Source organism: Ambystoma mexicanum, chromosome 10 (assembly GCF_040938575.1).
Source record: "Ambystoma mexicanum isolate Mex_15411 chromosome 10, UKY_AmexF1_1, whole genome shotgun sequence".
NCBI lineage: Eukaryota > Metazoa > Chordata > Amphibia > Caudata > Ambystomatidae > Ambystoma > Ambystoma mexicanum.
Genome location: NC_090932.1, coordinates 778,403,856 through 778,420,606, shown reverse-complemented (window position 1 = coordinate 778,420,606; position 16,751 = coordinate 778,403,856).

Sequence of the window (16,751 nt, the reverse complement as noted above, 5' to 3'; positions counted from 1 at the left end):
GGGCCGCTTTGCCCCTATGCACCAATGTTTTGCACTCATAAGCAATGACCTAAATTGCATTGAATATTAGTAGGGGAATATGTTATTGGGTCCTGGAATGTTAGTAGAATTAGTATGTTATTTTACTTTCATTGCATTTAGTCCATTGCTGTAGTGTGGTGCAAATGAAAACCTGTTGTGCAGGGTCAAATTCAAATTGGCTTGCTTGAGTTTTTTGCTTAATACTCACATCTATTCGATACAGTTTGAGGCTCACACATGAGTCTCTCACCCTAGGCCCTAGTTAAAATTCATACCTTTGCTAAACTGTGGATGATGAAATGCAGAACTACCTTGTTGAAATTCAGAATAGGGAAAAGAACTTCCCTGTACTTCTCTACACCCCATTGTTCATTTATGAAAAAGGAGGAAAGAGTGCCGGATGAATGTAACATTTCTCTCTTCAGCGCTGCAGTTTGAATCTCCGTCAAAGGCACAAAGGAAATCACGTGCTATTTAATGGGCTGATTTGTCAAGGGGAGGTTCACTTTGAATGACACATGAGTTTGAGAAAAAGGCTTGAGGCAGAGGGGGCTGGGTCATTCATTCACTCACTGGTGAAGGTAGCAGAAGGACTGGCAGAGAGTCTCTCTCGTCCTCTCTTGCATGCTTGCTCTCTCACATGATCGCTCTCTCTAAATTGCTTGCTCTCTTGCGATCGTTCTCTCATGAGCACTTTCTCTCGCTCTCTCACCCTCTCTCTCGCGATTTCTCTCAATCTCACTCTCTTGCAATCACTCTCAATCCAATCTCTTTCTCTCGATCTCTCTTGATTGCTTTCGCTTGATTGCTCTCTCTCATGCTCTCTCTCGCAATTGCGCTCTCTCTCAATTGCTTGCTCTCTCGCGATCATTCTCTTTCTTGCAATTGCTCTCTTGCGCGCGATCGCTATCTTGCTCTCTTGCAATTGCTCTCTCGTGATCGCTCTCGATCTCTCTCTCGATCACCGTCTAGCTCTCTGTCTCTCTTGTTCACTGTCTTGCGAGCGCTCTCTCTCGCGATCATTCTTTCTCGCGATTGCGCTCTCTCTCAATAGCTCTCACAATCGCCCTCTTGCTCTCTCACGATCGCTCTCGATCTCTCTCGCAATCACTCTCTCGTGATCGCTTCCAATCTTTCTCTCACAATCATTCTCAATCTTTCCTCGCGATTGCTGTCGATCACTCTGTCTAGCTAACTGTCTTTCTTGTTCTCTGTCTCACTGTCTCACAAGCGCTCTCTAACTCTCTCGCAATCATTCACTTTCTCGTGATCGCTCTCTCTCAATAGCTCTCTCACTCTCTCACCCTCTCTCACGATCGCTCTCTTGCTCTCTCGCAATCGCTCTCGATCTCTCTCTCGCGATTGCTCTCAATCTCTTTCTCTCACGATCTCTCTCGATAGCTCTCTTGATCGCTCTCTCTCTATTGATTGCTCTGTCTCGCTCTCTGTCTCTCTCTTGTTCTGTCTCACTCTGTCTGTCTCACAATCGCTTCCTCACTCTCTCGCAATCTCTCTTTCTCGTGATCACTCTCACGATCGCTCTCTCACTCATGATCGCTTTCTCTCGCAATCTCTCTTTCGCAATCGCTCTCTCTCGCAATCACACCCTCCATCGCTCTCTCTCGCTCTGTCTCGCGATTGCTCTTGCAATCGCGCCCTCTCTTGCAATTGCGCCCTCTCTCTTGCAATCGCGCTCTCGCAATAGCACTCTCTTGCAATCGCGCTCTTGCAATAGCGCGCTCTTGCAATCGCGCACTCTCTCGCGATCCCAATCGCTCTCTTGCTCTCTCGCACTCGCTCTCTCTCTCTCACGGTCGTGACCGCTCTCTCTCTCGACCACTCTCTCATGATTGCGCTCTCTCACGCTCTCACTCTCACTCTCTTGCGACCACTCACTCGTGACTGCTCTCTTGCAACCACTTTTGTGACTGCTGTCTTGCGAACGCTCTCTCTCGCTCTCTCAATCACACTCTCTCTTGTACTCGCTCTTGGTTGCTCACTCGCACTCTCTTGTACTCGCTCTTGGTTGCTCACTTGCACTCTCTTGTACTCGCTCTCACTCTCTCTCGCCCTCTCTCGGGTATGCGCTTGCTCTCTTGCACTCTCTTGCTCTCACTCTCTCGCTCTCTAGCTCACTCTCTCTTGTGCTCCCACTCTTGCTCCCTTTTGCTCCCTTTCACTCTCGATCGCTCTCTCTTGCTCTCAGTCACCTTCTCGCTCTCTCTCTCATGCTTGATCGCTCTCATGCTCAATCGCTCTCTCTCACTCTCTTTCACACTCATTTACGTTCACTCTCACTCTCTTGCGCTCCGACAAAACAGCCCTGGCATTTCCTTTGTGCCTTTGATGGAGATTCAAACTGCAGGGCTGAAGAGAAAAACTGTACATTCATCCAGCGCCGTTTCCTGCTTTTTCATAAATGAACAATGGAGGCAGTTTGAATAAATCAACTTGCATCTCAACCCTGTCATGTATTCACTGTAGAACAAATCTAATTCTACATTTCCAGTTGGCTTTGCGCAGTTCAAATATCTCTACATTTTATGAAATGGGCCGCTTTGCCCCTATGCACCCATGTTTTGCACTCATAAGCAATGGCGTAAATTGCATTGAATATTGGTAGGGGGAATATGTTATTGGGTCCTGGAATGTTAGTAGAATTAGTATGTTATTTTACTTTCATTGCATTTAGTCCACTGCTGTGGTGTGGTGGAAATGATAAAACCTGTTGTGCAGGGTCAAATTCAAATTGGCTGGCTTGAGCTTTTTGCGTAATAATACTGACACATATTAGACACAGTTTGAGGCTCACACATGAGTCTCACACCCTTGGTCCTAGTTAAAATTCAGACCTTTGCTAAACTGTGGATGATGAAATGCAGAGCTACCTTGTTGAAATTCAGAATAGGGAAAAGAATTTCCCTATACTTCTCTACACCCCATTGTTCATTTATGAAAAAGGAGGAAACGGCGTCGGATGAATGCAACAATTGTCTTTCAGCGCTGCAGTTTGAATCTCTGTCAAAGGCACAAAGGAGATCACGTGCTATTTAATGGGCTGATTTGTCAATGGGAGGTGCTCTTTGAGTGACACACGAGTTTGAGAAAAAGGTTTGAGGCAGAGAGGGATGGGCCATTCACTCACTCACTTGTGAAGGACTGGCAGAGAGTATCTCTCGTTCTCTCTCTCTCTCTCGTTCTCTCGTTCTCCCTCGTTCTCTCTCTCTCTCTCGTTCTCTCTTGTTCTCTCTCTCTCTCTCGTTCTCTCTCTCTCTCTCTCTCTCTCTCTCTCGTTCTCTCTCTCTCGTTCTCTCTCTCTCTCTCATTCTCTCTCTCATTCTCTCTCTCTTTTTCTCTCTCTCTCGTTCTCTCTCATTCTCTCTCTCTCTCTCTCTCTCGTTCTCATTCTCTCTCTCTCTCATTCTCTCTCGTTCTCTCTCTCTCGGTCTCGTTCTCTCTCTCTCTCGGTCTCGTTCTCTCTCTCTCTCTCTCGTTCTCGTTCTCTCTCTCGTTGTCTCTCGTTCTCTCTCTCGTTGTCTCTCTTTCTCTCTCTCGTTCTCGTGTTCTCTCTCTCGTTCTCGTGTTCTCTCTCGTGTTCTCTCTCTCTCTCGTTCTCTCTCTCTCTCGTGTTCTCTCTCTCTCTCGTGTTTTCTCTCTCTCTCTCTCGTGTTTTCTCTCTCTCTCTCCCTCTCTCTCTCGTGTTCTCTCTCTCGCTCGCTCTCTCGTGTTCTCTCTCTCGCTCGCTCTCTCGTGTTCTCTCTCTCGCTCTCTCTCGTGTTCTCCCTCTCCCTCTCTCTCTCGTGTTCTCTCTCTCTCTCTCATGTTCTCTCTCGTGTTCTCTCTCTCTCGCTCTCTCTTGTGTTCTCTCTCTCTCATGTTCTCTCTTTCATGTTCTCTCTCTCTCTCGCTCTCTCTTGTGTTCTCTCTCTCTCTCGCACTCTCTCGTGTTCTCTCTCTCTCTGTCTCTCTCGTGTTCTCTCTCTCTCTCTCTCTCTCTCTCTCGTGTTCTCTCTCTCTCTCTGTCTCTCTCTCTCGTCTTCTCTCTCTCTCTCGCTCTCTCTCTCTCGTGTTCTCTCTCTCTCGTGTTCTCTCTCTCTCGTGTTCTCTCTCTCGCTCTCTCTCTCGTGTTCTCGCTCTCTCTCTCGTGTTCTCTCTCTCTCATGTTCTCTCTCTCTCTCGTGTTCTCTCTCTCTCGTTCTCTCTCTCTCGTGTTCTCTCTCTCGTGTTCTCTCTCTCTCTCTTTCTCGTTCTCTCTCTCTTTATCTCTCTCTCGTTCTCTCTCTCGTTCTCTCGCTCTCTATTGTGTTCTCTCTCTCTCGCTCTCTCTCGTGTTCTCACTCTCTCTCTCGTGTTTCTCTCTCTCGTGTTCTCTCTCTCTCTCTCTCTCGTGTTCTCTCTCTCTCTCGTGTTCTCTCTCTCTCTCTCTCTCTCTCTCTCTCTGATATTCTCTCTCTCTCTGATGTTCTCTCTCTCTCGTGTTCTCTCTCTCGTGTTCTCTCTCTCTCTCATGTTCTCTCTTGTTCTTTCTCTCGTTCTCTCTCTCTCTCGTTCTCTCTCTCTCTCGTTCTCTCTCTCTCTATCGTGTTCTCTCTCTCTCGCTCTCTCATGTTCTCAATCTCTCTCTCTCTCTCGTGTTCTCTCTCTCTCTTTCAATCGTTTTCTCTCTCTCGTGTTCTCGTGTTCTCTCTCTCTCTCGTGTTCTCTCTCTCTCTTGTGTTCTCTCTCTCTCTCGTGTTCTCTCTCTCGTGTTCTCTCTCTCTCTCTCGTGTTCTCTCTCGTGTTCTCTCTCTCTTGGTTCTCTCTCTCTCTCTCGTGTTCTCTCTCTCTCTCGTTCTCTCTCTCTCTCTCGTGTTCTCTCTCTCTCTCTCTCGTGTTCTCTCTCTCGTATTCTCTCGTGTTCTCTCTCTCTCTCTCGTGTTCTCTCTCTCTCTCTCCCTCTCTCGTGTTCTCTCTCTCTCTCTCTCTCTCTCATGTTCTCTCTAAAACGTGTTCGCACACTCTCTCTATCGTGTTCTCTCTCTCTCTATCGTGTTCTCTCTCTCTCTATCGTGTTCTCTCTCTCGTGTTCTCTCTCTCTCTCTCGTGTTCTCTCTCTCTCTCGTGTGTTCTCTCTCTCTCTCTCGTGTTCTCTCTCTCTCTCTCTTTCGTTCTCTCTCTCTCTCTCTCTCTCATTCTCTCTCTCTCTCTCGTTCTCTCTCTCTCGTTCTCTCTCTCCCTCTTGTGTTATCTCTCTCTCTCTCGTTCTCTCTCTCTCGTTCTCTCTCTCTCGTTCTCTCTCTCGTTCTATCTCTCATTCTCTCTCTCTCTCGTTCTCTCTCTCTCTTGTTCTGTCTCTCTCTTGTTCTGCTTCTCGTTCTGTCTCTCTCTCGTTCTGTCTCTCTCTCATTCTGTCTCTCTCTCGTTCTGTCTCTCTCATTCTGTCTTTCTCTCATTCTGTCTCTCTCTCATTCTGTCTCTCTCTCATTCTGTCTCTCTCTCGTTCTCTCTCTCTTGTTCTCTCTCTCTCTCTCGTGTTCTCTCTCTCGTGTTCTCTCTCTCGTGTTCTCTCTCTCTCTCGTGTTCTCTCTCTCTCTCTCTCTCTCTCTCTCGTTCGTGTTCTCTCTCTCTCGTGTTCTTGCTCTCTCTCGTGTTCTCTCTCTCTCTCTCGTGTTCTCTCTCTCTCGTGTTCTCTCTCTCTCTCTCTCTCTCTCGTGTTCTCTCTCTCTCTCGTGTTCTCTCTCTCTCTCTCTCGTGTTCTCTCTCGTGTTCTCTCTCTCTCTCGTTCTCTCTCTCCCTCATTCTCTCTCTCTCTCGTTCTCTCTCTCTCTCTCTCGTTCTCTCTCTCTCTCATTCTCTCTCTCCCTCGTTCTCTCTCGTTCTCTCTCCCTCGGGTTCTCCCTCTCTCTCGTGTTCTCTCTCATGTTCTCTCTCCCTCTCGTGTTCTCTCTCTCTCTAATATTCCCTCTATACCCTCCCGTGTTCTCTCTCCCTCTCTCGTGTTCTCCCTCTCTCGTGTTCTCTCTCTCTCTCGTTCTCTCTCTCTCTCTCTCTCTCATTCTCTCTCTCGTTCTCTCTCTCTCATTCTCCCTCTCTCTCTCGTTCTCTCTCTCTCGTTCTCTCTCTCTCGTGTTCTCTCTCTCTCTTGTTCTCTCTCTCTCTCGTTCTCTCTTTCTCTCCTTCTCTCTCTCTCTCTCTCGTTCTCTCTCTCTTGTTCTCTCTCTCTTGTTCTCTCTCTCCTTCTCGTTCTCTCTCTCGTTCTCGTTCTCTCTCTCGTTCTCGTTCTCTCTCGTTCTCATTCTCTCTCTCGTTCTCTCGTTCTCGTTCTCTCTCTCGTTCTCTCGTTCTCTCTCCCTCTCCCTCTCATTCTCTCTCTACCTCTCCCTCTCGTTCCCTCTCGTTCTCTCCCTCTCGTTCTCTCCCTCTCTCGTTCTCTCTCGTTCTCTCTCGTTCTCTCTCTCGTTCCCTCTCTCGTTCTCTCTCGTTCTCTCTCTCTCTCTCGTGTTCTCTCTCTCTCTCTCTCGTGTGTTCTCTCTCTCTCGTGTTCTCACTCTCTCTCGTTCTCTCTCTCTCTCTCGTGTTCTCACTCTCTCTCGTGTTCTCACTCTCTCTTGTGTTCTCACTCTCTCTCGTTCTCTCTCTCTCTCGCTCTCTCTTTCTCTCTCTTGTTCTCTCTCTCTCGTGCTCTCTCTCTCTCTCGTGTTCTCACTCTCTCTCTCGTGTTCTCACTCTCTCTCTCGTGTTCTCGGTCTCTCTCTCGGTCTCCCTCTCGCTCTCCCTCTCGGTCTCTCTCTCTCGGTCTCTCTCGTTCTCTCTCTCTCTCGGTCTCTCCCTCTCGGTCTCTCTCTCTCTCTCATTCTCTCTCTCTCGTTCTCTCTCGTTCTCTCTCTCTCATTCTCTCTCTCTCATTCTCTCTCTCTCGTTCTCTCTCTCTCGTTCTCTCTCTCTCGTTCTCTCTCGTTCTCTCTCCCGTTCTCTCTGGTTCTCTCTGGTCCTCTCTCTCGTTCTCTCTCTCTTGCTCGCTCTCTCATGCTCTCGCTCGCTTGGCTGGCTCTCTTGCACTCGAACTCCCTCTCTCGCTCCCTCTCACTCTCTCTCGTGCTCGGTCTCGGACGCTCACTCGTACTCTCTTGTGTGCTCTCTCGCCCTCTCTCCTGCACTATTGTGCTAGCTCTCCCTCTCGCGCTCTCGTGTTCTCTCTCTTGCTTGCTCTCTCTCATTCGCTTGCTCTCTCGTGCTTGCTCTCTTGCTCTCATTCTCTCTAGCTCTCTCATGCTTCCTTGCTCGCTCCATCGTGCTCACTCTCTCTCACTCTCGTGCTCTCTCGCTCTCTTTCACACTCGCTCACGTTCGCTTTTTTAGCGCTCTCGCGCTCTGACAAAACAGCCCATTAAAAAGCATGGGATTTCCTTTGTGCTACTGACGGAGATTCAAACTGCAGGGCTAAAGAGAAAAATGGTACATTCATCCAGTGCCGTTTCCTCCTTTTTCATAAATGAACAATGGAGGCAGTTTGAATAAATCAACTTGCATCTCAACCCTGTCACGTATTCACTGCAAAACAAATCTTATTCTACATTTCCAGTTGGCTTTGCGCAGTTCAAATATCTTTACATTTTATTAAATTGGTTGCTTTGCCCCTATGCACCAATGTTTTGCACTCATAAGCAATGTCCTAAATTGCATTGAATATTAGTAGGGGTATATGTTATTGGGTCCAGGATTGTTAGTAGAATTAGTAGGTTATTTTACTTTCATTGCATTTAGTCCATTGCTGTAGTGTGGTGCAAATGAAAACCTGTTGTGCAGGGTCAAATTCAAATTGGCTGGCTTGATCTTTTTGCTTAATACTCACATCTATTCGATACAGTTTGAGGCTCACACATGAGTCTCTCACCCTAGGCCCTAGTTAAAATTCATACCTTTGCTAAACTGTGGATGATGAAATGCAGAACTACCTTGTTGAAATTCAGAATAGGAAAAAGAACTTCACTGTACCTCTCTACAACCCATTGTTCATTTATGAAAAAGGAGGAAACAGCGCCGGATGAATGTAACATTTTTCTCTTCAGCGCTGCAGTTTGAATCTCCGTCAAAGGCACAAAGGAAATCACATGCTATTTAATGGGCTGATCTGTCAATGGGAGGTGCTCTTTGAGTGACACGAGTTTAAGAAAAAGGTTTGAGGCAGAGAGGGCTGGGCCATTCACTCACTCACTTGTGAAGGACTGGCAGAGAGTCTCTCCCGTGCTCTCTCCCTCCCTCTCCACGCTCTCCTGTTCTCTCTTGCGCTTTCTCTCGATTCACGCTCTCTCATTCTCGCTTACTCTCTCTTGATTGATCTCTCTCACTTGCTCTCTTGCCTTCTCTCTCTCTGTTTCACTCTCTATCACTCGCTCCCGGTCTCTCCCTCTCTTGTAATCGTTCTCTTTCTTTCCCTAGCACTCTCTTGCTCTCTCATGCTCCCTCTCGTTCTCTCTTGCTCTCTCGTGCTCTCTCTCTCGTGCTCTCTCGTGCTCTCTCATTCGCCCCTGCTCTCTCGTTCGCTCTCTCTCATTCTCTCTCTCTCTCTCTCGTTCTCTCTCTCTCTCTCGTTCTCTCTCTCTCTCGTTCTCTCTCTCTCTCTCGTTCTCTCTCTCTCTCTCGTTCTCGCTCTCTCTCGTTCTCTCTCTCTCGTTCTCTCTCGCTCTCTCTCTCGCTCTCTCTCTCGCTCTCATTCTCGTGTTCTCTCTCTCTCTTGTAATCGTTCTTTCTCTCCCTAGCACTCTCTTGCTCTCTCATGCTCCCTCTCGTTCTCTCTTGCTCTCTCGTGCTCTCTCATGCTCTCTCTCGTGCTCTCTCGTGCTCTCTCTCGTGCTCTCTCTCTCGTGCTCTCTCGTTCTCTCTCGTTCTCTCTCTCGTTCTCTCTCCCTCTCGTTCTCTCTCCCTCTCGTTCTCTCTCTCCCTCTCGTTCTCTCTCTCCCTCTCGTTCTCTCTCTCTCTTCTCTCTCTCTTGCTCTCTCTCTCTCGCTCTCTCTCTCTCGTTCTCGTGTTCTCTCTCGTGTTCTCTCTCTCTCTCGTTCTCTCTCTCGCGTTCTCTCTCTTTCTCCCTCTCTCTCGTTCTTTCATTCTCTCTCTCTCCCCCTCTCTCGTTCTCTCTCTCTCTCGTTCTCTCTCTCTCTCGTGTTCTCTCCCTCTCCCTCTCTCTCCCTCTCTCTCTCGTGTTCTCTCTCATGTTCTCTCTCTCTCTCGTGTTCGTTCTCTCTCTCTCTCTTGTTCTCTCTCTCTTGTTCTCTCTCTCTCGTTCTCTCTCTCTCTCGTTCTCTCTCTCGTGTTCTCTCTCTCTCTCTCGTTCTCTCTCTCTCGTTCTCTCTCTCTCGTTCTCTCTCTCTCTCGTTCTCTCTCTCGTGTTCTCTCTCTATCGTGTTCTCTCTCTCTCGTGTTCTCTCTTGCTCTCTCCCTCGTGTTCTCTCTCTTGCTCTCTCTCTCGTGTTCTCTCTCTTGCTCTCTCTCTCACTCTCTCTCTCTCATTCTCGTGTTCTCTCTCTCGTGTGTTCTCTCTCGTTCTCGCTCTCTCGTTCTCGCTCTCTCGTTCTCTCTCTCTCGTGTTCTCTCTCTCTCATGTTCTCTCTCTCTCTCGTGTTCTCTCTCTCTCTCGTGTTCTCTCTCTTGTGTTCTCTCTCTCTCTCTCGTGTTCTCTCTCTCTCGTGTTCCTTCTCTCTCCTGTTATCTCTCTCTCTCGTGTTCTCTCTCTCTCTCGTGTTCTCTCCCTCTCTCGTTCTCTCTCTCTCTCGTGTTCTCTCTCTCTCTCGTGTTTTCTCTCTCTCTCTCGTATTTTCTCTCTCTCCCTCTCTCTCTCTCTCTCGTGTTCTCTCCCTCGCTCGCTCTCTCGTGTTCTCTCTCTCACTCTCTCTCTCGCTCTCTCTCGTGTTCTCCCTCTCTCTCTCTCTCGTGTTCTCTCTCTCTCGTGTTTTCTCTCTCTCTCGTGTTTTCTCTCTCTCTCTCCCTCTCTCTCGTGTTCTCTCTCTCGCTCGCTCTCTCGTGTTCTCTCTCTCGCTCTCTCTCTCGCTCTCTCTCGTGTTCTCCCTCTCTCTCTCTCGTGTTCTCTCTCTCTCTCATGTTCTCTCTTGTGTTCTCTCTCTCTCGCTCTCTCTCGTGTTCTCTCTCTCTCATGTTCTCTCTCTCATGTTCTCTCTCTCTCTCGCTCTCTCTTGTGTTCTCTCTCTCTCTCGCTCTCTCTCGTGTTCTCTCTCTCTGTCTCTCTCGTGTTCTCTCTCTCTCTCTCTCGTGTTCTCTCTCTCTCTGTCTCTCTCTCTCGTGTTCTCTCTCTCTCTCGCTCTCTCTCTCGTGTTCTCTCTCTCGCTCTCTCTCTCGTGTTCTCGCTCTCTCTCTCGTGTTCTCTCTCTCTCTCTCGTGTTCTCTCTCTCTCTCTCTCTCTCGTGTTCTCTCTCTCTCGTTCTCTCTCTCTCTCTCTCGTGTTCTCTCTCTCGTGTTCTCTCTCTCTCTCTCTCTCGTTCTCTCTCTCTTTCTCTCTCTCTCGTTCTCTCTCTCTCGTTCTCTCTCTCTCTCTCGTTCTCTCTCTCTCTCTCGTTCTCTCGCTCTCTATCGTGTTCTCTCTCTCTCGCTCTCTCTCGTGTTCTCACTCTCTCTCTCGTGTTTCTCTCTCTCTCGTGTTCTCTCTCTCTCTCTCTCGTGTTCTCTCTCTCGTGTTCTCTCTCTCTCTCTGATATTCTCTCTCTCTCTCTCTGATGTTCTCCCTCTCTCTCTCTCGTGTTCTCTCTCTCGCGTGTTCTCTCTCTCTCTCTCATGTTCTCTCTCGTTCTTTCTTTCGTTCTCTCTCTCTCTCGTTCTCTCTCTCTCTCGTTCTCTCTCTCTCTCGTTCTCTCTCTCTCGTTCTCTCGCTCTCTATCGTGTTCTCTCTCTCTCGCTCTCTCTCGTGTTCTCAATCTCTCTCTCTCTCGTGTTCTCTCTCTCTCTTTCTCTCGTTTTCTCTCTCTCGTGTTCTCGTGTTCTCTCTCTCTCTCGTGTTCTCTCTCTCTCTCTCTTGTGTTCTCTCTCTCTCTCGTGTTCTCTCTCTCTCTCGTGTTCTCTCTCTCTCTCGTGTTCTCTCTCGTGTTCTCTATCTCTCGTGTTCTCTCTCTCTCTCGTGTTCTCTCTCTCTCTCGTGTTCTCTCTCTCTCTCTCGTCTTCTCTCTCTCTCTCTCGTGTTCTCTCTCTCTCTCCCTCTCTCGTGTTCTCTCTCTCTCTCATGTTCTCTCTCTCTCGTGTTCTCTCTCTATCGTGTTCTCTCTCTCTCTATCGTGTTCTCTCTCTCTCTCTATCGTGTTCTCTCTCTCTCTCTCTCTCTCTCGTGTTCTCTCTCTCTCTCTCGTGTTCTCTCTCTCTCGTGTTCTCTCTCTCTCTCGTGTTCTCTCTCTCTCTCTCTTTCGTTCTCTCTCTCTCTCTCTCTCTCATTCTCTCTCTCTCTCTCGTTCTCTCTCTCTCGTTCTCTATCTCTCTCGTTCTCTCTCTCCCTCTTGTGTTATCTCTCTCTCTCTCGTGTTCTCTCTCTCGTGTTCTCTCTCTCTCGCTCTCTCTCTCGTTCTCTCTCTCTCGTTCTCTCTCTCTCTTGTTCTGTCTCTCTCTCTTGTTCTGTCTCTCGTTCTGTCTTCTCTCTCGTTCTGTCTCTCTCTCATTCTGTCTCTCTCTCATTCTGTCTCTCTCGTTCTGTCTCTCTCATTCTGTCTTTCTCTCATTCTGTCTCTCTCTCATTCTGTCTCTCTCTCGTTCTGTCTCTCTCTTGTTCTGTCTCTCTCTCGTTCTCTCTCTCTTGTTCTCTCTCTCTCTCGTGTTCTCTCTCTCTCCCTCTCTCGTGTTCTCTCTCTCTCGTGTTCTCTCTCTCTCTATCGTGTTCTCTCTCTCTCTATCGTGTTCTCTCTCTCTCTATCGTGTTCTCTCTCTCTATCGTGTTCTCTCTCTCTCTCTCTCGTGTTCTCTCTCTCTCTCTCTCTCGTGTTCTCTCTCTCTCTCGTGTTCTCTCTCTCTCTCTCTCTCTCTCTCTCGTGTTCTCTCTCTCTCTCTCTTTCTCTCTCTCTCTCTCTCTCATTCTCTCTCTCTCTCTCTCGTTCTCTCTCTCTCGTTCTCTCTCTCTCGTTCTCTCTCTCCCTCTTGTGTTATCTCTCTCTCTCTCGTGTTCTCTCTCTCGTGTTCTCTCTCTCTCTCGTTCTCTCTCTCTCGTTCTCTCTCTCTCGTTCTCTCTCTCTTGTTCTGTCTCTTGTTCTGTCTCTCGTTCTGTCTCTCTCTCGTTCTGTCTCTCTCTCATTCTGTCTCTCTCTCGTTCTGTCTCTCTCATTCTGTCTTTCTCTCATTCTGTCTCTCTCTCATTCTGTCTCTCTCTCGTTCTGTCTCTCTCTTGTTCTGTCTCTCTCTCGTTCTCTTTCTCTTGTTCTCTCTCTCTCTCTCGTGTTCTCTCTCTCGTGTTCTCTCTCTCGTGTTCTCTCTCTCGTGTTCTCTCTCTCTCTCGTGTTCTCTCTCTCTCTCTCTCTCTCTCTCTCTCTCCTCTCTCGTTCGTGTTCTCTCTCTCTCTCGTTCTCTCTCTCTCTCGTGTTCTCGCTCTCTCTCGTGTTTCTCTCTCTCTCTCTCTCTCGTGTTCTCTCTCGTGTTTCTCTCTCTCTCTCTCGTGTTCTCTCTCTCTCTCTCGTGTTCTCTCTCTCTGTGTTCTCTCTTTTCTCGTGTTCTCTTTCTCTCTCTCTCGTTCTCTCTCTCCCTCGTTCTCTCTCTCTCTCGTTCTTTCTCTCTCTCTCTCTCTCTTGTTCTCTCTCTCTCTCATTCTCTCTCTCCCTCATTCTCTCTCGTTCTCTCTCCCTCGGGTTCTCCCTCTCTCTCGTGTTCTCTCTCATGTTCTCTCTCCCTCTCGTGTTCTCTCTCTCGTGTTCTCTCTCTCGTGTTCTCTCTCTCTCTCTCGTGTTCTCTCTCTCTCTCTCTCTCGTGTTCTCTCTCTCTCTCGTGTTCTCTCTCTCTCTCTCTCTCGTGTTCTCTCTCTCTCGTGTTCTCTCTCTCTCTCTCGTGTTCTCTCTCTCTCTCTCGTGTTCTCTCTCTCTCGTGTTCTCTCTTTCTCGTGTTCTCTTTCTCTCTCTCTCGTTCTCTCTCTCCCTCGTTCTCTCTCTCTCTCGTTCTCTCTCTCTCTCTCTCTCTTGTTCTCCTCTCTCTCTCATTCTCTCCTCTTCATTCTCTCTCTCTCATTCTCTCTCGGGTTCTCCCTCTCTCTCGTGTTCTCTCTCATGTTCTCTCTCCCTCTCGTGTTTCTCTCTCTCCCTCTCGTGTTTCTCTCTCTCCCTCTCTTGTGTTCTCTCTCTCTCTCTTGTGTTCTCTCTCTCTCTGTGTTCTCTCTCTCTCTCTCTCATTCTCTCTCTCCCTCGTTCTCTCTCTCTCGTGTTCTCTCTCTCTCTTGTTCTCTCTCTCTCTCGTTCTCTCTTTCTCTCCTCTCTCTCTTGTTCTCTCTCTCTTGTTCTCTCTCTCCTCTCGTTCTCTCTCTCGTTCTCGTTCTCTCTCTCGTTCTCGTTCTCTCGTTCTCTCTCTCCCTCTCATTCTCTCTCTACCTCTCCCTCTCGTTCCCTCTCGTTCTCTCCCTCTCATTCTCGTTCTCTCTCGTTCTCTCTCGTTCTCTCTCTCGTTCTCTCTCGTTCTCTCTCTCTCTCGTGTTCTCATTCTCTCTCTTTCTCTCGTGTTCTCACTCTCTCTCTCTCGTGTTCTATCTCTCTCTCGTGTTCTCACTCTCTCTCGTTCTCTCTCTCTCTCGTGTTCTCTCTCGTGTTCTCACTCTCTCTTGTGTTCTCACTCTCTCTTGTGTTCTCACTCTCTCTCGTTCTCTCTCTCTCTCGTTCTCTCTCTCTTTCTCTCTCTCTCTCTCGTTCTCTCTCTCTCTCTCTCTCGTGTTCTCACTCTCTCTCTCGTGTTCTCACTCTCTCTCTCGTGTTCTCACTCTCTCGTGTTCTCGGTCTCCCTCTCGGTCTCCCTCTCGGTCTCTCTCTCTCGGTCTCTCTCTCTCGGTCTCTCTCGTTCTCTCTCTCTGTCTCTCGGTCTCTCTCCTCTCTCTCTCTCTCTCGTACTCTCTCTCTCGTTCTCTCTCTCTCGTTCTCTCTCTCTCGTTCTCTCTCGTTCTCTCTCTCTCGTTCTCTCTCGTTCTCTCTCTCGTTCTCTCTCTCTCGTTCTCTCTCTCTCGTTCTCTCTCGTTCTCTCTCGTTCTCTCTCGTTCTCTCTCTCGTTCTCTCTCGTCCTCTCTCTCGTTCTCTCTCTCTTGCTCGCTCTCTCATGCTCTCGCTCGCTTGGCTGGCTCTCTTGCACTCGAACTCCCTCTCTCGCTCCCTCTCACTCTCTCTCGTGCTCGGTCTCGGACGCTCACTCGTACTCTCTTGTGTGCTCTCTCGCCCTCTCTCCTGCACTATTGTGCTAGCTCTCCCTCTCGCGCCTCGTGTTTCTCTCTCTCGCTTGCTCTCTCTCGTTCGCTTGCTCTCTCGTGCTTGCTCTCTTGCTCTCATTTCTCTCTGGCTCTCTCATGCTTCCTTGCTCGCTCCATCGTGCTCACTCTCTCTCACTCTCGTGCTCTCTCGCTCTCTTTCACACTCGCTCACGTTAGCTTTTTTAGCGCTCTCGCGCTCTGACAAAACAGCCCATTAAATAGCATGGGATTTCCTTTGTGCTACTGACGGAGATTCAAACTGCAGGGCTAAAGAGAAAAATGGTACATTCATCCAGTGCCGTTTCCTTCCTTTTTCATAAATGAACAATGGAGGCAGTTTGAATAAATCAACTTGCATCTCAACCCTGTCACGTATTCACTGCAAAACAAATCTTATTCTACATTTCCAGTTGGCTTTGTGCAGTTCAAATATCTTTACATTTTATTAAATTGGTTGCTTTGCCCCTATGCACCAATGTTTCGCACTCAGAAGCAATGGCCTAAATTGCATTGAATATTAGTAGGGGTATATGTTATTGGGTCCAGGATTGTTAGTAGAATTAGTAGGTTATTTTACTTTCATTGCATTTAGTCCATTGCTGTAGTGTGGTGCAAATGAAAACCTGTTGTGCAGGGTCAAATTCGATTGGCTGGCTTGATCTTTTTGCTTAATACTCACATCTATTCGATACAGTTTGAGGCTCACACATGAGTCTCTCACCCTAGGGCCCTAGTTAAAATTCATACCTTTGCTAAACTGTGGATGATGAAATGCAGAACTACCTTGTTGAAATTCAGAATAGGAAAAAGAACTTCACTGTACCTCTCTACAACCCATTGTTCATTTATGAAAAAGGAGGAAACAGCGCCGGATGAATGTAACATTTTTCTCTTCAGCGCTGCAGTTTGAATCTCCGTCAAAGGCACAAAGGAAATCACGTGCTATTTAATGGGCTGATCTGTCAATGGGAGGTGCTCTTTGAGTGACACGAGTTTGAGAAAAAGGTTTGAGGCAGAGAGGGCTGGGCCATTCACTCACTCACTTGTGAAGGACTGGCAGAGAGTCTCTCCCGTGCTCTCTCCCTCCCTCTCCCACTCTCTCTTGTTCTCTCTTGCGCTTTCTCTCGATTCACGCTCTCTCATTCTCGCTTACTCTCTCTTGATTGATCTCTCTCACTTTCTCTCTTGCTTTCTCTCTCTCTGTTTCACTCTCTATCACTCGCTCTCGGTCTCTCCCTCTTTTGTAATCGTTTCTCTTTCTCTCCCTAGCACTCTCTTGCTCTCTCATGCTCCCTCTCGTTCTCTCTTGCTCTCTCGTGCTCTCTCTCTCGTGCGCTCTCTCTCGTGCTCTCTCGTGCTCTCTCGTGCTCTCTCGTTCGCTTGTGCTCTCTCGTTCGCTCTCTCTCTCGTCTCTCTCTCTCTCATTCTCTCTCTCTCTCTCGTTCTCTTTCTCTCTCGTTCTCTCTCTCTCTCATTCTCTCCCTCTCTCTCGTTCTCTCTCGCTCTCTCTCTCGCTCTCTCTCTCGCTCGTGTTCTCTCTCTCTCATGTTCTCTCCCTCTCTCTCTTTATCTCCCTCCCTCTCTCTCTCTCTCGTGTTCTCTCTCGTGTTCTCTCTCGTGTTCTCTCTCTCTCTCGTGTTCTCTCTCTCTCTCTCGTATTCGCTCTCTCTCTCTCGTGTTCTCTCTCTCTCTCCTCGTGTTCTCGTTCTCTCTCTCTCGTTCTCTCTCTCTCTCGTTCTCTCTCTCTCTCGTTCTCTCTCTCGTTCTCTCTCTCTCGTGTTCTCTCTCTCTCTTGTTCTCTCTCTCTCTTGTAATCGTTCTTTCTCTCCCTAGCACTCTCTTGCTCTCTCATGCTCCCTCTCGTTCTCTTGCTCTCTCGTGCTCTCTCATGCTCTCTCTCGTGCTCTCTCGTGCTCTCTCTCGTGCTCTCTCTTTCTCTCTCGTTCTCTCTCTCGTTCTCTCTCTCGTTCTCTCTCCCTCTCGTTCTCTCTCCCTCTCATTCTCTCTCTCCCTCTCGTTCTCTTTCTCTCTCTCTCTTCTCTCTCTCGTTCCTGTCTCTCGTTCTCTCTCTCTCGCTCTCTCTCTCTCTCGTTCTCGTGTTCTCTCTCTCGTGTTCTCTCTCTCGTTCTCTCTCTCTCTCGTTCTCTCTCTCGCATTCTCTCTCGTTCTCCCTCTCTCTCGTTCTTTCATTCCCTCTCTCGTTCTCTCTCTCGTTCTCTCTCTCTCTCGTGTTCTCTCCCTCTCCCTCTCTCTCCCCTCTCTCTCTCGTGTTCTCTCTCGTGTTCTCTCTCTTGTTCTCTCTCTCTCTCGTGTTCGTTCTCTCTCTCTCTCTCTCTCT